At 40.8% G+C, this 13,666-nt stretch overlaps 1 protein-coding gene across 4 annotated transcripts in view; it reads right to left on the bottom strand.

The window, feature by feature from the left end:
* The window catches only part of PLEKHF2 (pleckstrin homology and FYVE domain containing 2), a 41,608-nt gene that overhangs the window by 14,587 nt on the left and 13,355 nt on the right, over positions 1-13,666 (bottom strand). Inside the window, exons 2-3 of one of the 4 annotated variants that reach the window (XM_044743956.2) lie at positions 8,767-8,875; positions 8,362-8,593 (exon numbers count right to left, since the gene is read on the bottom strand). The gene's annotated coding sequence lies outside the window, so the exon portion shown is untranslated. Of the gene's footprint in view, positions 1-6,701; positions 6,724-7,687; positions 7,710-7,959; positions 8,099-8,361; positions 8,594-8,766; positions 8,876-13,666 lie in introns of those variants that run through there. The other 3 variants (XM_044743955.2, XM_070481370.1, XM_044743957.2) reach the window with 3 other exon arrangements.

The raw sequence follows: 13,666 nt of genomic DNA, 5'->3' as shown, positions 1-13,666 counted from the left end.
CTTGCACATACATGCCACCAATGTTCACTAAGTTGAATATGACCAGCAGTTAAAAGTGGCAACAGCTTCTTGACCTGGAGTTTGACAAAAATCAAAGACTTCACTTTTGAGGTCTATACTAATTTTTACAGAAAACAGGAACCACACCCCACACATCAACTGCTTCACTAGACCCACAGATTTTAAATTTACAAGCAAATATTCTGGTCCACTTAACTACAGTATCTAATTATGAATTCTAAGTATTGAGTATGGCAGCTCACGCTTTTAAAAAAATTTCAATCTCATGATAATATACAAAAATGATTCCTTTTTCTCTTGCCAAAAAACACAGCTGTTTAGTTAGCAATTAAAAAATGATGATGTGTGCATATTTATCACCAACAAAATTCAGATAAAAAACTGCATCATTTCAAAAAGTGTTTGTACAGAGGCAGCTGTACAGTGCTGACAGCTGTAAAGAAACCATTGTATAATATTTGAAAAATAAAGCTGATAAAGCTCAACTAAAATACTCTGTGGAATTGGTTATCCCATCACATCCTTAACAAACTTTCTTTAGTATTTTTCAAAGCAGTTAAAATATGCTCACTACATTCAAGTCTTTATGCTTTATTAGAAAAAAGAATAACCAGACACTAGGAATTAAGACCTGTACCACAAAGTTTTAATACAAAGCACAATGGAATAAACACTATAATAAAAATACTAACAAAGTGGTAGGAAGCAAAAAAGGAAAGAGTGAAGGCACAGCCTGGAGAATGCACCATTTGAACACTTGAAACAGGTTCTGAACGGTAAGTGGAACTTCAAAAGGCAAAAAATGCTAAGTAAAGGCACAAAGCTCTAAAAGCAAAAATGTGTTAAAAAAAAAGAAAAAAGGACATGTACAGCTGTAGCAGAGGCTAGAGGGAGTTATTTAGTAGAAAAACAGGGGAAAAAATAAGACAAGAGATCTTTCTGGTTCCTGAAAGTTCTTTCCACAGCTTTTGGAAGAAGTGGCCTGATTTGATCTAGATTTTTCTAAGATAACTGTGGAAACAATGAAAGATAAACGGAGAAGGGAGAGACTGAAAGCAGGACTTTGTTGAAAAATTATTGCAAAGTAGGGGTGAAAGTTGATGAGAGTTTAAAGTTTGCAACAGGAAATGAAAGATTCAGAACTGTCATGACTCTCTAACTAGATGTAGCAGAGGAAAGCTGAAATTAAATCCCCAGGTTTTCAGTCTAAGCAATATGGACGCTAGCAAAACCAATAATAATTTCCAATGAATTTCAAGTAGAAAACATTTATTGACCACTTACTCTGTACAAAGTAGTATTAAAAGGTAGAAGTACTCAAAACTAACAATCTCTGTGAAAGAGAAAGACAGCTATATTCCCAAGTCTATATACACAAGTATATATAATTCACGTATAATATATTAGGGAGTGTTTCTACAGGAAAGAGGACAATGGGAGTAACTGATAAGGAAGCAAAAAACAAAAAGGTTGGTACCCATGTAGTATGCTATGGACTAAGGAATATGATAAACTGAAATGTGTAGACTCAAGGTCTAAAGGAACAGAGGAGAAAAAAAACAAAATACAAATTTTTTTGTTACTTAAAAAAATAAAAAGAGTGATGAAGGCTAGAGCCAAAAAGTTTAGTTGGGAGATAATTTTTACCAGGGGAACATCTAGGAACAACCCTTAAATGACTAGAAATTCAAGCTGGGCCTTAAAGCAAAAGTAGTAGGTCAAACTTTTGGGGGGAAGAGGGAGAGAGAAGGAGGACGATGGTGTATAAATATACTCCCGAGAGAGGAAGTAGCTGAGCCCAGGCTGGAGGAGGTAGGTCCAGGAGAAAGTATGGGGGTAGACTAGAAATCTGCAAAGCGACGTAAGCATCAGACTGAAGAGTTTGGAATTTAATTGTATAGGCAATGAAAGACAAAGGTTTTTAAAGAGGAAATATTAATCAGTACAGAGAAGCAGTATACAGGATGGACTGGTAAGACTACTGAAGAAGTAAGATTGAAGGCAAAAAGAAAAAGTCAGAAGGGTATTACAACAGTCTCTAAGTGAAAGCTAACAAAAGCCTGAGCCACAATAATTGACGGCAGAAACAAAAAGGGGAATATGGAAGTCAGAGAGATTACTGAGTTACAGCAGATAGGACTAAGGAACAAACTGAATATATGGATGAAAAGTGAGTGTAAGATGACTTCACAGGTTTACCCATAAGCCACTGGGCAGATGCTAGTTTTGTTTCAGGAGGGAGAAGAAATCAGTTTGGGACATATTTATCGTGAAGTACCTTCAGGGTATCCACAAGACAAACATGTGTTAGACAAATAGAAATGCCAAGATGAGCAGGGTGCCCCAGGATAGAAAGAGACTGAGTAGTCATCCACATAGAGGTGCTGGTTGATGCTGTGAAGAGAGAGGAAGGCAGAGGCCTTAACTTTAGGGAACACCTAGTTTAGAAAGCAGAAGGAGAAGCAAGAGAAGAGAGAAACGGAGACGAGAGCACAAAGCACATTTTCAACGTGCTTTCACGTTTCACCGGTCTCAGAGACTCAATAACCTTATGGTGCCAAATGGTCACAATAAGCAGTGAAACACGTGGAAAAACTGAGGACTAATGGTAATATAAAAATAATAAAATATTTCAGAAAGCATTGACCTTTGACTCTGGAATTTTTAACCACAGAAATTTGTCCTGAGAAATAAAAACTATTAGGGGGTGGGGGAGCTGCTGTACAAAAGTTTTCTCTCCGGCATTAACTGTAATAGTGAAAAAAAGAATCTAAATTTCTAGCCATAGAGAGGAATCACTAAATATAAAATGAAAAAGCCAAATGTCATAAAAGAAAACATTTTACTAAATAAAAGTTTTAAACTTCAACACTGAGGGAAAAAGCATTAAAGTTAAAAAAGACACAACATATGACAAAAGGTCAACATTTTTAACGTTATAAGGGCTCCTATAAATCAATAAGAAAAAAAGAAAATATGCTAAAAGAAAAACTGGTAAAATACAAATGGCAATTTCCAAAAGAACAAATGAAAATGACCAGTAAATAGAAAAATGTTGGCTCTCAGTGCTAATCAAACAAATTAAAATTAAAATAATGTATCATTCACCTCTCCAAGATGTGGGGAAAATGGGCACTAATATCCTTGAGGGAAAAGAACAACTTTTCTAAATGCCATTTGGCAATACAAGTGCTTCAGAAAGTTTGCACAACAATTCTATGTCCAAGTACATACGCAAAAAATAATTAGACCTGTGTACAAAGTTGTTCACATAGAGGAGTTCACTATAGCTTTGTCTATAATGTTGAAAAGCCAGAAACAACTTAAATGTTCAATAATAGGAGACTGATTCAATAAATTATGACATAAACAAATCATGGCTTTTTAGACAGTTTTTGAGAGAACAAAGATTAATATTTAATGTGGAAAATTGTTAAGGTAGTCTATTAAAATAAGCTTTCTAAACAGCACATACAATATAAGCCTTTTTCTTTAAGTCTGGAAAGATATACACTAAAAATTCAGTACTGGTTGTCTCTAAGTACTAAGGTGAAATAGTTTAATACTGCCTATTAAACTATTATTTTATAATAAACACATTCTCTCATAGACAAAGAAAAAAGCTTTTTAATTCAGTGATAAAATGCAAAAAAGAATGTTTAGAAAAATATGTGCAACAAGTAAATACAAAGTTATAGATACAACAGAAATAAGAATATAAAAATCTTTCTGATTTTTCCCCAACTATTGCTTAAATGAAACAAATATAAAGAATTAAGGACAGCTTCACTTATGAAAATGAAAAGGAAAAAAAGATGAAAAAATTGAAAGAAGAAAACAGAAAATTCTGGGGCTGGCCCCCTGACCAAGTGGTTGAGTTTACATGCTCCACTTCGGCAGCCCAGGGTTTCACCAGTTCGGATCCTGGGCGCGGAGACGGCACTGCTCACCAGGCCACGCTGAGGCGGCATTCCACATGCTACAACTAGAAGGACCCACAACTAAAATATATAACTATGTACCAGGCGGGTTTGGGGAGAAAAGGGAAAAATAAAATCTTAAAAAAAAAAATGCATTCCCCAGGCCTCTTGGGAGCATACATTTAAGAAGAAGAAAAAAAAAAGCAAAGGGGAAAACAAGTCAACTTTGGGATGAGAAAAGGATTAGAAAGCAACTCAAGCAACTCGTACACAGGCAGCTGGAAAACAAATATTTAACAGTCACCACAGCTGTGACTCTTTTCAGGGGTGCTAGGCAGGGACAGAAGCAGAAAAAGTAAATGGTTATATTTACAAGTTGAAAATTAACCAGTTATATACAGCAAAGGTTACGGAGAGGAGGACTATGTAGTGTGAGTTAGTTCATAGTTAGCACATGAACTATAGAGTTCAGGATTGGAAAGAAGAAAGAAAACTAACAGCCTGGGAGGGACTGGAGGTGGCAACGAGGACAAAAAGTTGGTTCATCAGGGAAAAGGGAAAACAGGCCCTTGAATCACCATCTCTGGCCACAGAGTTAAGACTTGAGGTAGTTCTGAATGACAATGAGGTCAAAGAACAGGGTCATCCACGTAGCTTTTGATGGAGAATGGAGATGAAGGTCAGAGAGTTAGTGAACTCCAGTTTGAAATGCCGCCTTTCTGGTCTGAAACAAATGTAACTTTAACCTCTTCACTTTCCTGCACTGCAAACACATCCTTTCTAGCCTGACTGACAGGAATTCAGCTGGCACTTAACCTCTCTCTGCACTTTATTCAACCACAAAATGAAGAGAATAAGGAAATGGGTGATTCAACTAATGGTTCTCAACCCTGACTGCAAATTAAAATCATCGGTGCTTAAAAAAAAACATAAAACAGGCAAAACAACCTATGTCTTGACCCCAAACCCGGTAATTCCGACTTATTTGTTCTAGGGTGGGGTTCAGGCATCAGTATTTTTAAAAAGCTCCTCAGGGAATAACGAGTAGCCAAGGTTGACAACTGAAGTAGGTATTTCTAAAGGCTGCCTCCCTTTTAAAATTCTATGATTCTATGTAATTCACTGACACTCTCTTCATTGGTTAATGTAATATACTGAATAGCATGCACCAGGCACTTCCACAAACATGTTAGTAAATCCTCACAACACTATAAGGCAAATATTTCTGTGTTCATTTCACAGATAAGTCCAGTGAAGCTCAGAGGAGTGAAGCAACTTGTTCAACAGTCACATGCTAGTAAGGAGCAGAGCTAGGATTCGGGATGGTTCTTTTTTGTTCCAGTCCACCCTACATGCAACTTGCTTTCTGTAGCACTCACAGCAACTACTTGAATGCCTTCTACTATCTTCTCAGGACCCCCCAAGCAGTTTGTAGCTTATGGAGTGACTGACAAGAAAGTCATCTTGGGCAGAGAATTAACCACAAATTCTACAATAACTTCATTAGAGAATGACAGAACACCTTCACCTAGAGGTCTTGCAACTCAAAATAGCACTCTGAAAGCATATCTATGAAATATATTTTATTTGATTAAGCCAACATGCACATTGCTATGAAACCTGCAGCTGGTGTACAAAGCTGGTTCTCAAAGATAAACTACAATTTTTACATGCTTTCCATTAAGCAAGACATTCTAAAACAAAATTCTAAGACAATCCTGACAAAACAATAATTGATAAAGAAATGAGATTTGCTCTATCAAAGAGCTTAAATGTATAAACATGACCTTCAAAATTTTCAGGTATAAACATGACCTTCAAAATTTTCAGGCATTAACTCCTTTTCCACCCAGTGAAAATAAATTCAATTGCACTTTAAAATTATGATTATTATCCTTTTGTTGAACCACAGCTGCAGCTTCTTGGTTTATTATACTTCAGTCCATTAACTACTTGTAAATTTCATAAACATCCAAGTTCTGTATCCCCAGGCCAAAATTTATTGAGTTACCTGGGTAAAATCTCCAAAAGAAAAAAAAAAAAAAGATTAGAGAAGATTTAACTACTATGCCCATGGAAATTGCAATTTAGTAAGACATTCGTTAAGTATATTTACAAGGAACATATGGGTATTCATCCACACTGGGGAGGGAGAGGCAAATCAGACCCAATGCAATGCCTGCTGTCAAGGAGGTGCCATGGCAGATTAATGTAATATTTATGCAGATGCCATGGGAGAAGTGAATTCATTCATTCTTGGGGAGAAAAAGCCGGTAGGGAAGGAGAACAGGGCAGAAAAGGCTTCAAAGAGTCCAGTTAGCTTAAGTAAGTATTTTTAAGGGGAAAAATTTCAGTACAAGAACCTTTGAAAAGCAGCTAAGAAATAAGTATACTGAGGAACTAAATTAAAGGAAAGAGCAGCAAAGGCAGAGGAAACAAGATGGCAGAGACTGCTCCACAGAAATGAGTTACGTATCCTAGAAAGTTATGCTATAGGAAAAATGAGGCGGCTTCAGTCATAAGACCTCAGTGAAATACCAGCTTGGCTGCTAGATTTGTGAAATTAGTTGTCATCCTCATTTCTCCATAACTCTTCACCCAGAAAAACAAAATACATATAATGGCGTTTACTTGACAATGAAGAAAACACAAAGAATTTTTTTAAGAATTAAGGAAATTAGCAATCAAATCTGAGCATAAGCTCTATTTTTACCTATACATTAAGAAGAGAAATTCTCCAAAACACGTTTTAGGGTTTACCTTATTTGTGGTTAAGAGTCCTTCCAGTTCACTTAACAGAATTTTAAAGCTTCGATGTCTTTATCAAAAAATAGAAATATATATTCATTTACTGGGGTAATTCAAGCTGAATGAACCTTTTTTTGATGCCTTGGTCAGTACAGCAGTTTTACTTTTTGAGGTGATTATGTGCTTTCCAAATAAGTAACTTAATACCATTCACCTCTCCAGTGCTGTCAGGACCCGAAGAGATTAAAAATAGAAGCCTTCGTTAATACTGAATTAACCTGAGGACCCCATGAGCTACCAAAGTACAGAAAAAGGTAAAAGCTCAAAACACGGTAGGCATGCACCTTTAAGGAAGCAAAGGGAGGGGAAAAAAACTTCGCAATGTCAAGATCACTTCACCTTATTCCTAAGAAAACAACACATGCCTTTCAGGCTCTCACTGAACGTCCGTGTCTAACTCTTTCTTTAATGAGTCTCTTCAGTAACGTACTAAAACACAACAAAGAAGGCATTTATCAGCTTCCACACTTTGTGAGTCTATGATTACACAGGAGGGCTTAGTTCTCCGTAACCTTACTGCTGCTCATTTCCATCGCGCACACACACAAGCGACTGGTCAAACGTACTAAGAGCACACAAGGGTGTTCAAGGACCAGGAGCAGCAAGCTCTCGGCCTTCCATAAGATTTTAAAAAGGAAGAGAGAATTCGGCAAAAGACCCTGAAACTTTAAAAGACTCCAAATAAATAATGTGTAAGAGCCATCGCCTATCAGAGCAAATTCTACGGTGCCATTTTTTTGCCGCAAGTTACACAAAAATATTCTATTCAAGTTACAACGTCCCTGACGCCCTGACTCCGCAAACTTTCTTGACAGAAACGTGTTGAGGCCCTAAGACGCCACCGGCCGGGACGGGAACCCTGGCCTCAAGCCCCGCAACTTCTCGCTCGCCCGCCCGGCCCCGCCCCGCGGACCCGCCACGCGCCGGCGCGGACGGACCCTCGGGGCCCCGAGCCTGCCGGCGGCGGCGTCCTGCGGCGGGCGCGGCTCGCTCCCGGCGTCCGCGGGCCGGCCCAGCGCGAGGGGAGCGGCCCGAAAGCGCCCCGTTTCTCAAAGACCCCAACATGGCGTCGGCCGCCGCCGCCCGCGACGACGACACCCCCCGCGGCGCCGACGGCCCAGGGACCGCGCGGGGGGGCGCCCGGAAAGTTTCGCTTCTCCTCTCCCGGCCCGCCAGGGGCCGGCGGACGACCAACCCGGGCTTCACCTACCCGGCCAGGCGCGGGCGGCGGCGACGAAAGTCCGACTCCTCCTCGTCCCGGGCGCCGGGCGCGGACTCTGCCGGCTCCCCCGCCCCGGCCTCCCAGGGTGTGTGCGGCGCGGCCCCGCGCAGCCGGCCAGATCTGGTCGCGAAGGACGGGCGGCCGGCCGGCGCAGCCGCTCGCAGGTGACTCCCCCGCCCCTCCAGCCGAACCCCGCAACGGCCGCCTGGGCTGGCCTTTCCCCTGCGCGCGCACGGGCGCGCCGCCGCCCACACGCCAGGCGCGAGCGCGCGGGCACGAGCACACCCACACCGCTCGCGCCCCGCCCTTTCTTGCCGGTTCCCTCGCCCCGCCCGTGCCGCCCTGCGCGACGCGCTCGAGGGGGCGGGGCCACCGCGGAGCCACACCCACCTGGGCAGCCGGGGCCTGGGGTTGGTTCCTCCGCGCAGTGTGGGCGCGCGCGTCTCGGAGCCCTGTGGGTGCAGGTGGGACGCCTTTCCTCGCCGGTGTGGTGCGGACAGGCTCTTGGAAAGGGTTGTTTATCTCTCTACGTAGTTCTTCAGGAGACTGGAAGAATGGAAGGAAGGCTGGGCACCCTCTCCTCCACCACCGAACGGGCCTCCCTAGGGCACTCAAGAACTTTCTGCAACCAGGAAAGAAAGGCTTTGGCTTTAGGTATCCAAAGGCGTCTGGGCAGACATTTGTTTGCTGCTTCCGATTACCATGGCGATCTTCCCCGTCACATCTTCAGTTTGCTTCCCTAAAACCTCTACCTCTTGAAACCGAGGGTGCTGCGACTGCAATACACATACGTACCCCTAGGTACTCTGCACAGCCATTTCTTCTAAGTGAGTGGCCTTAGAACTCCGGTCTTTCCAAAACTTGTCTCTGACGACACAAAACGTCATCTACCTACTTCACATACCTGGAAAATGTAAGATAATATGTAAGATTAAATCTGCCTTTTTCGTTTATACCACAGCAACTGTTTGCTAAGCGTGCTGTGGGTACCTGGAGAGAAAGCAGAGATGCCTAGGATAAGACAAGGAATGAGGTAGGGAGGGAACGGCATACTCGCATCAAACAAAAAATATGTAGATAGAAATTAGATTTGGGTAAATTTTACCTTCTCCGTTGATCTGTTATTTCACGGATATTTTACCTTTGTTTGGTTGCTCTTGAGTTAGAGCCGCCAGCAACCAAGCTGCACGTAAATTAGCATCCACCCAGGGACCATGAGCAAGTCTTGGTTCCGAGCTGCTTTCTTTCCACCTGCTCTTCAGTGTGAGATTCTACCCGCTCCACGTCTTCGGCCTCCCATCCTCCCCTATTTTAATGTCTGAGAAACAAATCTTTTCTTTAAATTAGTAGCTAGAACAAAACTGTCGAGGATGAACTTTTTTTTAATGGGGAAAGTTACAGGATCACAATCACACAAATCTTTACATATGTTGGCTATAGTTGTCTTTGTAGACGAGTACGAATGTCCCCAGGACTCGTCTCACCCATCGCCCTACCCCGCCTTCATTCAGCCTCATCCTGCTCTACATGCAGAGCATCATCTCAGTGCGAAAAAGGATGGACTTGATCATCTCCAAAATCCCTTGAAATTTTGAGATTAGAAATTGCTGTCTTATTGGTTGTTAAAGTCTAGACTATTAATCACCAAATATTTTTTGGCCACTCACCCATTAGTGAAAATGTTTGCCCTCTCTCTCCTCCTAGTGTACTTGTTTAGCTTACCCTATAGCACTTGGAGTTAGAAGCCAAAGTGACTGTACTCAAATCTTGGCTTTACCACCAACTGCCTGTGTCCTTAGACACATCCAAATATTGCCTTAGTTTCTTCATTTGTAAAATGAGACTAATAAAAGTATCTACCCCACAGTCACTATGAAGATTAAATGAGTTAATATTTGTAAAGCATAGACCTGGCACTTAGTAAGTGCCATATAAGTGTTAAGTAAAAATTATATATTATATATATTGTATTTTATATATAATTTATATATGCAGTACATGTATATAATTTTCTTTTTCTGAGGAAGATTAGCCCTGAGCTAACATCTGTTGCCAATCTTCCTCCTTTTTTTGTTTTTTTTTTTTTACTTGAGGAAGATTAGCCCTGAGTTAACATGTATGCCAGTCTTCCTCCACTTTATATGTGGGTTGCTGCCACAGCATGGCTGACAAGTGGTATAGGTCTGCACCTGGGATCTGAACCCACAAACCTGGGCCACTGAAGCGGAGCATGCCAAACTTAACCTCTATGCCACAAGGATGGCCCCTATATAATTTATATATAGTGTATATATATATATATACACACACACACATATCTATTATACGTAATAGATTAGGTACATTACAAAACACAAAAAATCAGAAATGATGCTTTAAAACGTGTGTGTGTGTATTTTCTTTCTACACTCTGCATGTTCTGTACCCTTCCTGGGCTCTGTGCACCCTGATTTGGAGATAATTGATCTACAGCTGCACTGACAAATATGATAGCCACTAGCCACGTGTAGTTATTTAAATTAAAAATTCAGTTCCTCAGTCACACCAGCCACATTTCAAGTGCTTAATAGCCACATGGACAAAGCAGATAAATATTTCCCTCATTGCAGAAAGTTCTATTGGATAGCACTGACAAAACTGAAAAAAACAAGGGACTCAGGCAATATGATCAACTCCTGACTTGGACCTGTGACTGTGGTACCCTGTTCAAATCAAGTGATGAGATTGCTCTCTGAGACTCATGTCTGCTCAGTAAAATGAAGATAAAAATAGGAAATACCTCATGGACTGCTGAGCGGAGGAAATAAGATAACATGTGTAAAGTCTATGGCAGAGTGCCCAAAACATAGAGGAACTTGAGAATGTTAGTTAAAATTTGAGTTTAATCCAATTTCTTAAGACTGAAAGGTAAAGGTCTTGTTATTGTCCTTTACTCTAATGGGTAAGTTTATCAAGGATATCTATTTTGGGAAAGACAAGAGTTTGGTTAACTTTTAGTTGAAAACAGAGCATTCAAGGGAAGATGGGAAATACCTGGATTTTAATTACTCCGTGATGTCTTTGTCTCCCACACCTATAGACCCTGGTTTTTCCCAGTCATGTTGGGCTCAGTGAAACGGCACTGCCATCTACAAACCTGATGAGTCATCACCGTCTCATCCTCTTTTCCATCTCCTTCATCCAATCCCTTTGCTTCAAAAATATTGTAAGATCTACCTCCAAAAAACTCTTCCTCTCCTCTTATCCCCTCCACACAGGACCACATAGGATTGTGTCACTCCCCTGCAGAAAGCCTTCCATGACTCCTCCCCAGGGCTGCCATATACATGGTACAAGTTATGGTAGAATAACCCTATGGAAGAGTGCCTTTCACATTGGAGTATTGAGAATTTTATACTTATTACAAATAGTCTCTGGCAGATTTCAGTGAAGTGCCTTGTTCTAATAAGAGTATTTTTACAACAATTTTCCAACAAGATGGAAATGCCTTGAGGAATGGATGCCTTTTTCTAATTTGCCCAAAGGTGCCATATGGAGTAGGAACGTTTCTATTTCACTTTGAACAAAATGCCAGCTCATCACTAGATCCTATAAGGCCCAGCACAATCCAGCCTCTGCCATCCTCTCCACCTTAAAATGATGCCAAGCTCCACCAAATTCCAGTCACATTGACCTTGTGTCACTTTTAAACACACTAAGCTCTTTTATGCTATGGGGCCCACTGCCCTGGCCACTTCTCTACCTAGACAGTCACAAGCCCACCCCATCCTGCCCTTTGCATAACTGTGGCTCCCTGTCATCTTTCAGGCGTCCATGCCTTGAGAGAGTACACCTGTCATTCCTGGTCACAGTCCTGTGCATTTCTCTCACAGTACTTAGAGATCTCCCTGGAGAGTGTAAGCTCTATGAGGGCAGGGAGCTCACTGTCTTGTCCTTTCTATCCCCAGAAAGGGTTATCTTGTCCTAACAAGACATGAGTGTATGCTGCCTTGTCAGCAGTCAACTCAGTGTTATTGTCACCCCTTTCTACATTCTCCTCTGGACTGTGGGGAGAATGCCTAGAACTCTGTTTTCCAAAGGACTTTTCCTTTAATGGTTCCAGGTTAAATTCTGCCAGTGGAGATACGTATGAGATTTGAGAGGCAGAAGAAAAGGGGAAACCATTATTCTCCAGTATACCTTCAAACAGGCTTCTCAGACCATTGGGTGATGTTTCCCTAGACTTCTGGGAAAATACTGGACAAATCTCAAAAGACTAGTATCCTATTTTTAAAAGAGAGGATGGGGGCTATATTCTAAAACAAAAAAGGCAGTGAAAATGTTCCAGATTAAAAGAGGCAAAAGAGATATAACAACTAATTACAATACCTGACCCTAGACTGGATCCTATACTGGAAGGGGAGAACGTTATAAAGGACATTATTGAGTCAGTTGACAAAACTGGTGTATGAACAGAAAATTAGATAAAAGTGTTGTATCAAAGTTAAATTTACGGTTCTGGTTATATAAGAGAATATTCCTATTCTTAGGATATACACACTGAAGTATTTAGAGGTAAAGGACCATGATTTATATAATTTACCTTCAAATGATGCAGAAAAAATTCACATATATAACATGTAATTTAAATACTATATGTTAAAGAGAGATACCACCTATATAAATGATAAAAAAAAAAGTGGAGTAAAAGTGCAGAATCTGGGTGAAGAGTGTATGGGTCTTCTTGGTACTATTTCTATTCTTGCAAACTGTAAGTTTGCAATTATTTCTCCCCCAAAAAAGGTTTAAAAACATATTTAATAAAGCACTAAATAAACTATACTGAATAATGCAAGACAAACTAGGATAGTTGTCTTAAATATCCAGTCTCAAAATAGGCCCAGACTGACATGATTAAAAAACAACGCTTTTATGCTTCTTTCTTTTTTTTTTTAAGCTTGGCGCCTGAGCTAACATCTGTTGCCAATCTTCTTTTCCTTTCCTTGTTCTTCTCCCCAAAGCGCCCAGCACACAGCTGTCCATTGTAGTTGCAGGTCCTTCTGGTTGTGCTGTGCTTCTTTCTAATTCCCCAGTGAACAGAAAGTGAATTTACTCTTCTCGCAGCCAAGATGCTCCCTGGCTATGGGAAAATAAGCTATCATACACAGGGTGTCTTTCTAAACATTTAAATATAGGACACTTGTGGCTTTGCTGGTCACTGTGTCCTACAAACTGGCTTGGCACAGTCACAAATTCTGCAGATTCAGGCCACACGAAGTGGGAACAGATATTTTATTCCTTATAAAAATTCATTATGTAAAGAGAATAATCCAAATTATAACTATATCCTCAAATTGCAGCATTGCCACTTTGTGATTTGAAGCAGGAAAGCCCTGGGACCCCTGGAAATACACTTCATGCTGTCTTATCAGAGAGACTTGTAGTCAGCTCTTAGAAGATCATTTAGAAGTTTCCCAGTTAAATGACCTAGAAGGTTCCCTTGAAAATATTGCAAGTAAGTAAAATGATCAGTCATTACCAGATGCTAGAGGAGAGGGAAGAATGAACAGGCACAGAAGATTCTTAGGACGGTGAAACTATTCTGTATGACATTGTAATGGTTGATACAAGTCATTATACATTTGTCAAAACCATAGGATGTACGACACCCTGAGTGAACCTAATGTAAACCATGGACTTTGAGTAATACCGACGT

Source organism: Equus asinus, chromosome 12 (assembly GCF_041296235.1).
Source record: "Equus asinus isolate D_3611 breed Donkey chromosome 12, EquAss-T2T_v2, whole genome shotgun sequence".
NCBI lineage: Eukaryota > Metazoa > Chordata > Mammalia > Perissodactyla > Equidae > Equus > Equus asinus.
The sequence above is the reverse complement of the archived record's forward strand: the minus strand, read 5'-3'. Positions and strand labels throughout refer to the sequence as shown.